Consider the following 15,160-nt stretch of genomic DNA (forward strand, 5'->3'; position numbering starts at 1 on the left):
ACCTTGATAAGCATGCTGGGCAACTTTGTATCAAACATGTGAAACATTAGATTCAAAATGACTGTCAGTGACTCAACATCTAACACTATATTCTTGCATGTTACAAGGTCAGTCTTGATTGGCTATCTAATGTGTGGCAAATGAAAATATAATGCATTCCTCTCATTTTACACTTTTCTTTTCAATGTGGACCGTTTTGTCTTGGAGCTTACAAAATCTCGACAGGTAGATGGAATTTAGATCTTCATTAATGATTTTCTAAGTCTTTTAACATTGTAGATACATTTAGATGCCAACATAACTGTTGCAATTTGATGAAAATCCACTGTCTCAAAATCACCGACTATTTCCTTTACTATAAGGAGCAGTTGGGCAACAGTACAACAGGAGCATTATTTGTCTTTGGAAAAAGGTCTGCTTTAGGACTATCTGACTATCATCACTTTCTGCTCACTGGGAGATTCCTTTTCGACAGGCAAAACTCCAGAGGAAACAGCAAGACATTTGTAATCAACAGAATTATGCATGGGAACAGAGAGAAACATGAGGCAGAGAGAAATGTCAGCGAACCTGGTTTTCAGATCACACACATATACAGCCCACCGGGGAAAGGTCCTCACAATTCATTAGGGCACTGTTAATGTGCACTGTGCCAATTTAAAGGGGGTCTGCGCACATTCTCCACAAGTGTTGAGGAGGTCTGGATTTGTCATTGTCTCCATGTGAGAGTTGATGGCTGTTTGTACGTTTCCCTGCTTCGTTACGCCTGGCTTGCCTCAGCTGGCCTTCCCCAGTATCCCTCAAGACGAGATGTCCTGGCTGATCCACTCCCAGTGAGGCACTAAGCACACAGATCTTTGGTACTTGTTATTTGTCTGATATTTTAACCATTTCCACACAATGCAGATGTGGTTTATACTGCAAATTAAAAACATCCTACAACAAAAGACAAGACTCAAACTTTGAAATTGAATTTCTGCCTATATGCTGCTAGCTGGTGTCTGCTAGGGGCTCTTCAGTGATTTAGGATTGCATTTCCATTAGGTTGGGAGACTTGCAAGAAAACCCTTAAAATAGTGAAAAACAGTTCAGCAGGCACTTTTTGCTCATAAGTACTACGTTTGTTTACATGTGTTCTTTTAAAAACCCTAATAAAAAGTCAATAACTGAAAAACAGTTCAGCAGAAGCTGAGATATCCTCACTTTTAGGCTCTTGTATGGGTCAAGCTGCAAAAAGGTTGAATCCTACATCTCCTAAAATGCAACTTTAAAGCATTTCTTCATTAGATCCTTACTCCCTGGTTAAAACCCATATTTATGTTGAAAATATAGCTTCCAAGCTCATGACAATATAACTCCAATTACATTACAATGCTTATCTTCACAGTCTTTAGAAAGCTCCTCTAGAGCCACAGAAGACATCATACAGATGTTTTCACAGGCTAAGTGGTACTCCATGACAAGTAAACAGATCTTGACATGTAAAATTGGTGGTCACTGTAACACTATTTTGGCAGTTACTATACACAAAATGTATGTATTGTGCTGTTTTGTATAAACAGAAAATGAAAGTGTGAACAAAGTGTGCACCGACACACATCGAACATCTTTGGAACAATAACTAATTTTTCAGACCATCACAAATATGTAACAATATGCTCCTAATTCATTTTTGTTTTCCTTATTGGTAACTGTCAATAGATCTATTGTACCAACACCATTTGTTCAAAACTTGCCTGCAGTAGTTTTCAACCTACTTTAATTGATTTTTTTGTCCACATGGGGGCAGTGCAACAAGCTGTACATACAACACTGACATATTATCACCTTATAAAGTTGATACTGCAAATATATTAGTGCCACATTAGCAAACAGTTGCTTATTTACACATGCAGCAGACATGGAGCAACATCAGCATTCATCTGGACTGTTTCTGTCCACCTGGTGAATGTTAATCCAGTATATAAATCTCATTTTAGCCCTGTTTTGGTCTCCACTAACTACTGAGAGAAAGATCTTGCCATTTAGCTGCTAAATGCTCCACTATGTTTACCTGGAGCTGTAATGTTGTCTGTCTGCCATTTGGTGTTTGGCAGGTAGCATTCAGTGGGTTTATAAGAACGTTTTACACTAAAAACAGCTGCCTGCTGCTTCTGGAAATTAAGCTGTTGTGAGTAAATTGAAACAGTTAAATTGCCAGCTGCAAAACCAAAACAATGAGCTTAAAGAAGTTAAAGAGGTCCTTAACGCTGTTGGGAAATGCAGTACAGTTATAGCTCATTACTATGAGCAACCCCTTTAACATTAGACGTAACCATTTGACCAATGGTTAATATAAAAATATCGATAAAGTGTAGCTTTAAGAGAAAGATTTCTCTGTGCTACTAAAGCCCGCCTTCAGATGGACATTTTTTTTGCAGTGTAACCATGAACAAATCGCTAACTCCACTGTCTCTCCCCTTCCAACATGAGGTTTGAATCATCGAGCTGTCATATGGCAGGGACGCAGAATTCAGGACACATCCTCTCACTATAACGATCTGGCGGACATGTCTGCATCCTCGTCTTCCTCCTCCGCCTCCTTGTTATCCCTCCCTCTTCCTTCCAGTCTGCAAGGGATACAGAACATGCCTCATCCCTACGATGGAAGACAGTGACTGGAATAGAATGAATGGATCTTGTATTACAGGGCTAAATGAGAAATGATACTGCTGAACAAACTGCAGAATATAAAGGCAGCACTGTTCAAAACTACCCAGATTTTTGCTTTCCTCTTGAGATTAATGGCGTAGAAAGCTTAGCTGATTGCTGGAGTTCTGGGGTATTACCAAGCTTGTTGCTCAACTTGAGGAATAGGCCAGGTGTTCCCGACAGGGTAAACAAACATTGGAGTAGTAAAAAGGTTGTGTCGAACTGAAGCAGAGTAATTCATGGAGGAATGATCTGCGTCTGGGAGCAAACAGACGGCCCCTGCATGTTTCTGTTGACACTGGTTCAAATCCTTGGTCAGATCAAAGACGCCACATGGTTGCTACAAACACAGTGCTCCTCAGACCAAGCTTATTTTCTCTTTTCTGCTTCTCCTGTACTTTCACCTCTCCTTGCCTCTTTCCTGCAATTACCGCCCCTTCCACTGTCTCCGATCCCCATTTTCATCATGTCCTACTTCAATCTTTCTTTCTTTCAAATGGATCCATCGCCATTCCTCTTTCCTAACCCTTCCTGATATTTCCCATATCCCTATCACACTTTCACCACATGTCAGGAAGACTTTGGTTTGTGTGGTTTCTGCCCAGCTTTGGGAGCAGTCCAGCTCAGGCTCCGTTGGGCTGGTTGTCGGTTCGGCTTGTGGAGCAGACCGGGGCCCACGGTTAGGAAATGACCACTTCTCTGGTTCAAATTAGCAATGAGGCAACGCAACACGGCTTTTTGCTGGCGGCTCACAGAGGAAAGAGCAGGAAAAGTGGGAGAGAGAGTGCTTGGCCATCTGCAAACCACATGAAAGCAAGTGGTAATTGATTCAAAGCCCTCCCTAATTAAGTATTATGTTGGTTGGCCAAAGAACATCCTCCCAGAAGTGGTTGTACTTCTGTAGCATTCACTGTCCAAACAATCGCAGACTTGCATGGTTAACATCAGGTAGAAGATGTTTTATTTCTGTCATCTCACTCTGCAATTCATCATCTATAGAACATCCAGGTTTTGACACAGGTCATGTAAATCTCTGACCTTCCTCAGTTTTTAACAAGACAGTTCACTTCTGTGGTGCTTTATGCAACTACAGCTCTATTCCTACAGCCAAAATCAGCTTCTTAATCTTTCTAATCTTGCTCTCATAAATGGAAAAGTGTAACAACATTGCACCCATATGAATGAATTAGAATGAGCTGAATATTGTGTTTGATCTGCAGAAATATACTTTATGTCAGCACTGTATATGGCTGTCGCGTGATGAGGTACCACTAACTGAAATGCCAGTTTTTGTAAGGAAAATCTTTCCGGACTTGCTTGCATGCTTACTTATGTTACCCTATTATGTTTGCATTGACAGACAAAATTGAGAGCAAATGCATGATGTAGAGGCAAACAGTGAGGCTGTCATCCAATTAGTCTTGTGTTTGTTTATCCTAGTCTTCACTGTACAGCATATCAAATGTTCTCTATGAAACACTATTCCACTTGCTATCCCTCCTAAATTGCTGGGCAGAGCAATAACTCCTCTTGTCTTGTGAGCATGAAACAAAATAATTCTTCTTCAACAGCTTCTTTAAGCACTTAGAAATGCTGCCAAACTACATTGCCTCTCCTGTCTAACTCCAGGAAGCATTACATATATTGTAGGGATAAACAGAAACAAGAGAACTCGAGTTAGGGTCATGTACACACACACAATGTAGAACGCACTCAACAACGCTCACACAGCGTTCACCTCAAACGAGCTGGAATGAGCACAAAGTCGCTTTTTCATTTTATCGTTTCACTACTTTGCTGCTGATTACAGGAAATGATTAGGACAAAAGCCTTGAAGGATTGGTTGTGTTGTACACTGCCTAATGCCTCTGAGCATTGCATTATGAAACACATGTTGCTCAATGGGCTCAAAGTCTGTACAGAAAGGATTTAGTCTCTAAGCCAAGGACATTTAAATGAACAGTCTGAGAGAACCAGCACCCTGCACTGAATGATCATGGGATACTGTAATGGATCAACCAAATACGTTTTTGTTATAATTTGTTGTTTTCCATGGCATTGGGGCCATGGTAAATAAGTATCAGTATACAGCAAGATTGTAGGAACCACTGGAGGCTTAATTTGCACTCTTGAGATGCATAATACATTGTGACATAACTACATTTTCAGAAGAAACAACCACAAAGCTTGGGGTGGTCCAGTGTAGGGGATAAGTCATCTTAAATCCATTCCTTTGAGGAACACTGTGAGCCAAGCTAAATTTCAGGTGTTTACCTGGGCAGCAACTGGCAGCCCCCCGCCAGTTTGTTTAAAGCTGGAAGACAGAGGGCTCACAGATGTTTGTGGCCATATGATGGGCACCTGTAGTCACCTGCTAGAGAAAGACTGCAGAGTGATACATATATGTGAAAGGACATCAGAAACATTGACAGTCTAATGTGATTTAATTTCATATCATGCTGAGCAGCATTACAGTACATTTGGATGATAAAATCATTAAAAATGTTAGAATATCAATACTCTGTTTTGACATGAAAACATCAGCTGTCACATGTCTGTAAATAACCTCCTGATGTTAACTTTCCAAGCATATATCTTAGCAACTGCACTACGACTTAAAATGGCACTAATCAATATTTTTATATGAAGAATGGATCAAATAATTATGTAATATGTGAACGGGCTGCTCATAGTGACAAAAAACCCTAAAAGAATTATCACCCAACTTTTCAGTTCCCTTCAGCTCTACAGAGCATTTTAGCATCTTTCAGCTCATTGTTTTGGTTTTAGAGCCCAAAATGTTACTATTTTTTTCAATCTCACCGCTGTCATTAACGTTGTTACCAGAAGCAGTAGGCAGTTCTTTTCAGCAGAAAAGCTGATAAATGGACAGCACTAAACAGACGAAGTTAATTACTAGCTGATGACCATACTGGAGCATTTAGCAGCTAAAGAGTCAGATATTTTTGTTAGGAGTTGGTGGAGCCCAAAACAGAGCTACAATTAGAGTGAGTACTGGACTTACAAGGTTTGAAAGGTGGCCAGAAAAACAATTCTTAATGAATGCTAATGCTCTGTCTTCTGGATGTATAAATAGGCAACTGGTTGCTAATATGTTCACCATAACTACTTTATAAGCTGAATGTCATGTGTACAGCTTGTTCTGCTGCCCCCAAGTGGCCAGAAAACTCAATTAATGCTGCTTTAACTGTGCCAGAAATGTTTAAAAATTTCATAATTAAGACATTCTGACTCCCATTGTCTGCAACCATAATAAATGTGAGTGTCAAAAATCAAAAATGCTGAAAAAGTTTTAGATTTCTAAGGTAAAAAGAGGCATGGCATTAGCAATTGCAAGTTTAACTATGAGGTAGTTGCTGGAACAAAACTTGTTAATTGATGATAAATATGAGGTTGCTGTCTGCTACCAAAGGAAAAAAAACCCTCTACTGTGTTTGAGCACACAATACATGTGTCACTTAGTAAGCATTCATTCCCTACACAAGAAAATCTGGCAAAATAAAATACTTTTTTATTATCCTGCTCCAAGGGGACCATAACACCACAATAACCCCAGTCTCTCTCTTTTCTCTTTTTACGAACACCTACGCATACGTCTAAATCAGGCTCAGACTGAACAATAACAAAGTCTGGAGCTTTTCAAATGGTCTCTAAAGAGCTGTTTCCAGACCCTTACTCAATATTGACCCATCAGAGAGATATATCCATCCTGCATCTGAAGTGAAATAATAAAAATAAACAGTTGGCTTGGGAAGCAAGTCTGTAAATAGATGAAAAGAGGGATAATGTGAGTTTTATACTGAGGAGTTGACCCCTGTTAAGAGTTGGCCCGATGTCTTGCTCTCTCTGCTTTTGGAAGCCCCAAACAAAATTTGTGCCAGACAGTGAACTGAGGGGCAATGAAGGAAAGGTAGCAAGTCAAAAACAAAAGGCAAATAAACCTACCCACATGTATTGTGCACATGTTCATTTGCACAGCCTAACTGAACATACAAAACTAAAGGAGACTGTGCTTTTGAGGTTGTGGCACCTAAACTTTGGAACTCTCTACTTTTAGACTTAAGATCTATGGACAATGTGGGCACCTTCAAAAAGCAGTTCAAGACCCATTTGTTTAGATTTGCCTTGTCTCTATGTACAGATGGGTGACATATTAACGGAAAAACCAACATAAAGTGTCTTAGTAAAGTGTTGGGCCACCACATGCCATCAGAACAGCTCCAATGCATCTTGGCATTGATTCTACAAGTCTCTGAACTCTACTGGAGGAATGAACATCATTCTTCCAAAAGACCTGGTGTTTGGATGATGGTGGTGGACACTTCTGTTTAACACGTCAGTCCAAAATATCCCATAGGTGTTCAGTTGGCCAAAACTGGGCCTGCTCAGCATTTTTAGTGCATGATTGGATGTTAATTGCTTAACTCTACCATGCAATGCATCTGTGTGGAAGCATCTGAATTTGTTATGTTTCTCCATTCATTTATTCACGTTTTTCCTTTAATTTGTCACCTGTCTGTATGTTTATGCTTCATTTCTTCTGTGAGGCACTTTGTGACGTCTCTGCTCTCGAAAGGTGCTATATAAATAAAGTTACTTACTTACTTACTTACAAACACTTGTACTGGCACGCACGTCTGGTTCATTCACTACTTCATCCCAGCCCTGCGACTCACCACGTAGCTTTTGTCATGTTATAACCACACAGACAACCAAACATCAAACAATCTTCATTTGGCTTCACTCAGTGTTATGGATTCCCCTTTTTTTTCTGTAACTGAGACTGGTGAACGTGGGGGTCGTCACACACATCCTCGGGAGACGAGGGGGAAACTCTCACTTCCTCGCATCCAGACAACTGCAGCTTCAGTGGAAGAACACAAGATGTCACATCCCGTTAACTGGGAACAGCACTGTTGCTGGATGAGCGCTGAGGATCTCATTCTTGTTTGTTCCTGTTGGATTCTCTTTGAAAACACAAGCTGCTGTCTCAAAAAACTCCAACACACCATTGGAAAATTATAGATTTGACTCCAGGAAGCATTGCTCAATACGTGTTTTGTCCATGGCGTAGATACTGCGCCTTGTTCAGGCCTCACTGGCTAAAAGCAATGTCTGGCGTTAGAGAACAAGGTTGTTCTACCACAGGGTTTTTAGTTTGAGCGGAGGTTAAATTCAAGAGGATTTGGTCCATAGTCTACACCAATAAAAAAAGATGGAAAGGTGGGGAAGAAGGGAAGAACCAAGGACACGTGGAACAAAGTAAAGAGGAAAGGGATATGTTGAAAGGGGAAAAAGTGGCAATGCAACGATGAAAGCCCCCACACCTCCTCCTCCTTCTGTCTACTAAGCGTGCCTGTGATAAGTTCCCTCTGATAGTCTGATAGCTGCATGTTGAGGGCATGTTGTCAAGCCCCTCTGAGCTTGGAGGCCCTGCTAAGACCAAGCCACTGCTGACAGAGTCAATGGGAGATGGAGGAAAAATAACAAGGGGCGTCTGCCAAGCCTCCCCACTGCTTGCTCTCCCTGTCTCCCTTTCTCTGTCCCCCTGTTGCTGCCAGCCCAATGGAAAAACTCCCTTTGGTCCAGACACAGTTATGAGAGAATGAAAATGTAAGTGGGAGACAGATAAACACAGATAAAGGGGGACAGACAGAGGGTTACGCAAGGAGAAAAATAAATAAGTGAAGGTGCCAAAATTTTAATAGACATAAAACGGAATTAGAATAATAAAAAACTACTGTTTTTTTTATTTGTTTTCCTCCCCTCCTCCTCCTCCTGTCGTCTGCTCTGTTTTTTTCTGAGCTCATACAGAGCTGAGAGCCAAAACAATGTCCTCCAGTACAAGGGTCTGATTAATAACGTGCTGCTCCCTGCAGTCTGGAGGGCCGTATGTTTGTGCAGATTCACTATCTGCCATATAGTTGACCGAATTCCTTATATCAGCTGTGTGTCCGGCCAAGATGGCTACTGGTGATATGCAAACAAGCTTAGAGAGTATAAACACATGAGGCACAGGGAAGTAAAGAAAGACAAAGATGCAAATCTTCATCCGCATGCAAAAATATGTTTTCATCTTTTACTGTCTCTATCTTTTTCTTCTCCCCCTTTTAGCTGAAAAACAAATCCAGCCTATTAATCTTGAATGTTATGGTCCAGGCTCTGATTAAGACCAGGGCCTGTATTCTGTTTCCACCGCCCTTCAGTGCAATTCTTCATTCAGTATATCAGCGGCACCAGTTAGCATGCCTTATAATATGTGCGGAAGAGTGTGTATATGTACAGTAGTGTGTGTGTGTGTGTGTGTGTGTGTGTGTAGCTGTAATTACAGCCATGGTCTTCTGGCTGAAAAGCACAGAAAGAAAACACACTCTTTGTTGGAGAAGTCCTTAAAGGAGTGCCCTGTTTTCACTCTCTTTCCTTTTTATGCTAAAGTGCCTAAAGAAACAAAAGGTTCTGATAAGGGTAATTTGTGTGTGTATGTGCATGCATGTTCTGAAGGTGTTTGGGTTCCTGGAAAGTAAAAGAATAAGTGGGCGTTTACTTTTCCTTGAGAATGAGTGGCATTCTCCCTCATTTCCTGCTCTCAAGGCATAAAACTGAGAGTTACAGAGGTGCCTGCCCTCTATCACACACACACAAACATGCACTAAATGATGTATATAGGGAGTGCAATACAGGGTAATATCATGCATGCAGGTGACACATGAAAGTTCTGAGCAAATACTACTTTGAAAGTGATTTGGCATCATTAAAACACCAAGAGTGAGACCGAGATCTCAAGATAAATTTATTTGAAATGTGATATGACAGCTTGTAAATGAGGAGGCTAAATCCTAATGATTGAAGGGTAACAGAGGAACAAGAAACCATCTTGAATATTTTCATTGTTGTGGGAGAATTTAGTGTCGAAATACATCTGTCAGATGTAATAAGACTAAAGATATCATGGTAATTATTCACTGACGAGTACAAACACTAATAGTTATTCCCTTCACTACAAAATGCCATGTGTATCTGTCTGTGAACAGTGAACAACTTAATATTCTGCCCCCTTGTGGCCACAAAGTGTAGACTACTTTACAAGCCAAACAGAGGGTGAGAGACAGAAAAGGCATCAAGGCAGTCACAGAGCTCATAAGCGGCGGGTGAGGCTGAGGAAGGGGAAGGCTAATATTTGATCAACTATCATACTTGTTCTAGCGATCATGGAGGACGACGTTATTATGTTCATAACATATACAATAATGCACAGCCAATAATGCAATACAGTAAAAGTAGGCTGACTACTAAAGTTATGTGCATAGACATATCAGAAATGGCTGGCATTAAGTGGCTGTGGTAGATGGTTAGATATTGAGTTTTGATAATCTCACACACAACAAGCCTTGGTTATGTTAGCCAGTGCTGTATATGACATTAGCAGTAGAACATGAAATAACTCCTTTGATATTATATTTTCTTCCCATGAGTTGTTTGTGCCATTCAGTATTAACCTGTATCCAAGGACATAAAGAGTCCAATCAGAACATTGGCATATCGCTGAGACAGATCCAATACTTAAGAACTGTTTTTCCAAACCCCCTTGTGTGGTCTATGAGAGACCCCCTAACCTATGTAACATGCTGGTGAGGGCAGCCCTTTCCCCTTCACCACCCTCACATTTCCTTAGCTTGGTCCCTACTGGAAATTACCCATGTGGTCATTGCCAACAATGTCATTTCACACAAAAAACTGACTCATTCAACCACCCTCACACGGGAAGAAAATACAGTATCAAAGGAGTTATTTCATGTTCTACTGCTAATATCATATACATGCTTAAATGCCCATGTGGACTGGCATACATTGGTAAGACCACCTAAAAACCCGAAATTGCTGAACATCGCAGTACAGAAATAATACAATACAATCAGAAATAATGTAACAGCTAGTCTTGTGGCTGTACATTTTTCCAAGGCGAAACTCAACACTTCCACTGTCAGATATGTGGGGATTGAGGCTTCTTGAATTTGACGAGGCTAGCCTTGGCCTAGAAACACAAAGTCCCAATTACAAAATGTAATTTATATCAGCAATATTTTTATGTATCTACAGATTTTTAGCCTACCCATAAGACCTTCTACATGCTTCATCCTGGTGCTGCATTGCCACCAGGTGGCTGCAGCGATAATGACACAGTAATACCATAATCCAGGCAAGACAAGGACGACACAGGCATTTTCATTGTTTTAACTTTACCAGTATGCAGTGTGGTGTGCACAATAGCCAGCAGTAAATTTAGGGAAGGCTTAGCCTTCTCTAGTCTACATTACTCGCCGCCCCTTACAGAGCTCCTTTAACTTTTAATAAAATCTTTTTTTAAATGAAATCTTTGTCTTTTGCTCTCTGCTCCTAGAAATGGAGAGTATGCATCCATACTGCTGCTGTTTCCCTAATAAAGCAAGTATGTGAGAGATTGTGATGCAAAGACTGATGTGACAATGAGTACAGTACAGTGCCTGAGAAAGTAGATATCTATAATGCCATGCATATACTCTCTCCTTCTTCTCTCTTTTGCTGCTCCCCCATGGATGAAAGCTCACCAAGAAAGCCTGTGTTCTTTCACCTTGACATCAGAACAGGTGTTATCCTCAAAGATTTTAAAAAATGGAAGAGTTGATGTTGAGTTTGGAGTCTTAAAAGTCCCAACTTCAACACGTTCTGGCCTATAAAGTTCAGTGGGGCATGAGAGCCTGAGCGCTATATGAGCAGGCGGTTTGGCAAAGGGCAGTGCGAGTGTGTTTATCTGTTTGAAATGTGTGTGTGTGTGTGTGTGTGTGTGTGTGTTAGTGTATGTAAGAAGTGTTAAATCCATGTAGGAGTTTGTATTGCACGCGCCATTAAAGTATGCTGTGTGTGCCACTGTGCTTTCAGCGTGACTGTTGTTTGTGTATGGTTGGTCACACTTGGCACTTTGTATGAAAAGCCTGAATGGGCAGCAGGTTGGAGGCTTGTTAGTTGTGGTTAAATAATGTACCACACACACAAACACACTCAAACTACTCATAGCCACCAGTTGCCGTGTAAGCGCCCAGTTGCCACCCATTGGAGAACACAGAATAACAGTCAGTGGCATGGGGTTGCCATGGTTACAGCACAATGTTGCCATAACCCATGTGCCAGGCATGGAAATACAAGCCAAGAAAAAAGTCTCAAACACTGGCAAAAGCAGAGAGGAGCATAAATTTCCTGACCTATAGGTAATTTAATAGAACTGCAGAGAGTGTGGGAAGCCAACTGGAAACCACTAAATCTATATGAGATGACCTGAACTTTATGAGCAAATACTACTTTGAACAGTACGGCAGACACTGCTGCGCACCAGCAGCTCTGCACCTGAGAACTCCTGTTATATACCTCACTGGCAGAGGGAGAATTCACGCTTTAGTGTGTGTCCATTCACCCACCCCCCTTGAAGATTGTGTAACACAATCCTTGATATTCACACAGATTCAGTCCCCTAGCAGCATGCATGTGTGGCTCCACGTGCACACACAGGTACATATCCAGTCAACTTTTCTTGCCGTAAGCCAGTGAAATAGAGGGATGCTGCCAAATGTTTTTGGATTTCAGAGCTCCAGCCCACTGTCTTTTCCAGACTCTCTCTCCCCCTCCTCTCTTTCTCTCACTCTCTTTCTCTGTGTCTCCCTCCTTCTTTTGCTAAGAAAGCGTGCTGTCGGTGCTCTGAAACACATGTGATCGAAAAATGTATCTCCTCAGCAAGGCATGCATTTTGGAATCTTCTCTTTATTTTTGGATATGTTTTCTAAGCTTCACTAATGTGTTCCTCTTGTTGTTTTTCCTTTTTGCTCATCCCCCTTCTGTCTCTCTCCCTCTCTGTTAGTTTGTCATGTGGGATACCTGAGGAGTCATGGCTATTTCTCTTCTCTCTCTGTTTGTGATGGAGGGATGTCGTTACAATGGAATGCAGCGGCGCTTGCCAGAGGCGTCACAGTGGATGGACAGAGTGAAGCAACGTGGGGATGAGGAGAGGAGAGGATTATCCAGAGAAAGGAAGAGGAAAAATAATACGACCATGTGTCCATTTGCAGTATTTCTTTACCTGGGTACATTCCACTAACAACATAAAATTTAATAAACTAGACTAACAAATCTATCAAACAAGCTGCAGTCCATGCCAAGAGAACACGTGACATGAGTGGCAATGACATTCACAGATACATATCCACATGGTGGACACTCCTCTTAAAAAAGTTAATCAGCATATCTGTAATTGAGGTAAACCCATTGAAACGTGTACCACACTCCCCTAACCCAATATACACACAGAATACACACCATCATCATCAGCTAAAGTCCCAGATGTACGTATGTTTGTGTGGATGCATCAACATCTGAAATTCAAATACAGAATTCAGGATATCATCACTCGTCAGGGCAGTGAGACACAGAGAATCTCGACTATCAGTGCAGACAAAGTCAGGACACTCAAAGCAGATCAATAGAGGGTGCACAGCTACAACTTTAATATTAGAATTAGTGTCTCTACAGTGTCTGGGCTGGAGCTAATCTGTGAGCTGTTCCTCTGTGCAATAGTTAAAGACTGAAGAGAATTATGCAGGTCCCATGACTAATATATTGCGCCGTCTGTTTTTTATTTTTATTTTTTTCCCCTTTCCTGTTCTCCCCCTCTGTTTCTTTTGGCCTCAGCCACTGCAGCCACATGTAATAAAAGTGAAAAGACAAGAGATGACAGGACACGAGGATGCTGACAGAGCCAGAGAAAATGTGAGGGCAGGTAGGGCTTACCTTTCTCTCCTCAGAGTGTCGAGGGGCAGGGGGGTGCACTAGGTAAGGGCAGCGGTAGGTGTGAGCTTCAGGTGGGTCTCTCTTCTACCTCCCTCCTTGCTTCAGCCACGCGTGTCTCCCATGGGATGCGATGGCATCAGATATTCAGTGAAGCCAAAAAAGAGGAGTGGTGTCCTCCCGGGCAAAGACCTGGCCCCCTGAATTGGTCCAGTGCTGCTCACAAGTGCAGGAGAAACAAATAAAAAAAAAACAACCAAAAACAAAAGTTATGGCAAAAGAAAAAATTGGATATTTTCAACTGCAGGTGGAGCAAACTGTCTGTTTAACTTTTATTTTTCTGCCTCCAGCGAAAAACAAAAAAGTCCATCCATGTGCTTTTTGGCAGAGGTGGTGAAAGTGAGAGAGAGGGGATGAAAGAGCAAATGAAAGAAGAGGGAAAAATCCTCTCTGTGCCGTCTTCAAGCTGTCCAGACGCAGGTCTGAGGAGCACCTTCCCAATCTGTGCGCTCTCGCTCTCCAGGGTGGAAAGTAGGAGGGAAGGAGTGAAGGAGCAGGACAGAGAAGGAGAGAGAGTGAGTAACAGTGGAGTGAGACTCAATCAGTCAGGCAGGCAGGCAGGCAAGCAGGCAGGCAGGCAGCAAGGCAGTGTATATTAAGCTAAAGGCTGTGGGTCCGAGCAGGCTGTGCTCCCACTCCCAGGACTTATAACCAGGGGCTGTGCACCTCGCTGCTCCAATCTCCCTGGCTTACTCGGCGATCCCTCTCCCACTGGCTTATTTTGGGAAAGACAGACAGGATTGTTCATTGGGTTAACCCCCTTCATACAAAAAGCAAGTGTCTGTGGCTGGCTGTGCTGAGGAAGGAGGGGAGTGAGCAGGATGGGGTGGGGTAGCAGCCGGGCAGAGAGGGGTGGGGTAGGATGAAGAGGAGGGAAGGGAACGAAAAGACACTGGGAATTTGGAGGCGTCTCATGCCCTTGTTCTGCCTCCCTAGACTCTTTTACCACTCTCTTCTCCAAACTCACCTTCCAAGAAATCACTCTGCCCTTTATCCTTTTGCTCTTCAAACATGCTCTCACACAAACACACAAATCTAATCACCAAATCAAGATCAACCTGTAGATAGTGGCATGAAACACCCCAGAGATTTTAATCTTAAAGTCTCCCACAAAAACTCTCTTTTTCTTTACTTGCTTGTAGCTCCAATGGGCAATTATTAATCTCTATGCATGACATAACACTGGATAATTGTAATACATAGAGGGGCTTTGTGTTGTCGCCTAAAACCTGCTGCAGTTTGTGTATAATTGTTACATGATAGCACTCTCTTGGGGTTAATCACCGAAGCATAGCAGTAAATGACATCGGTTCACATTTCTCTACTACAGCCTGGCTATTCATTGCTACAAGATGTATTACAGGTATCAGATAGACCTTACATCTAAAACGTGCCAAGCATTTGCCGGGAAAACGCATAAATTCTCATCAACATCGGTAATTGCAAATCATACTTTGGATGTTTGCTAACAGCCTGGATGAACTACAGTCGATCCTTATCACTAACTCAGTAACGTCCAACAGAGAAGAGGTTTACTAAGACCTGTGTGCTTAGTACAGGCTTAGCATTCAGTGTTTAA

At 41.9% G+C, this 15,160-nt stretch overlaps 1 protein-coding gene across 1 annotated transcript in view; it reads right to left on the reverse strand.

The window, feature by feature from the left end:
• The window catches only part of col8a2 (collagen, type VIII, alpha 2), a 126,244-nt gene that overhangs the window by 37,470 nt on the left and 73,614 nt on the right, over positions 1-15,160 (reverse strand). The window contains exon 4 of the mRNA XM_044336671.1: positions 13,525-13,737. The gene's annotated coding sequence lies outside the window, so the exon portion shown is untranslated. The remainder of the gene's footprint in view (positions 1-13,524; positions 13,738-15,160) is intronic.

Source organism: Thunnus albacares, chromosome 19, assembly GCF_914725855.1.
Source record: "Thunnus albacares chromosome 19, fThuAlb1.1, whole genome shotgun sequence".
In the NCBI taxonomy this organism is placed as follows: Eukaryota; Metazoa; Chordata; class Actinopteri; order Scombriformes; family Scombridae; genus Thunnus; species Thunnus albacares.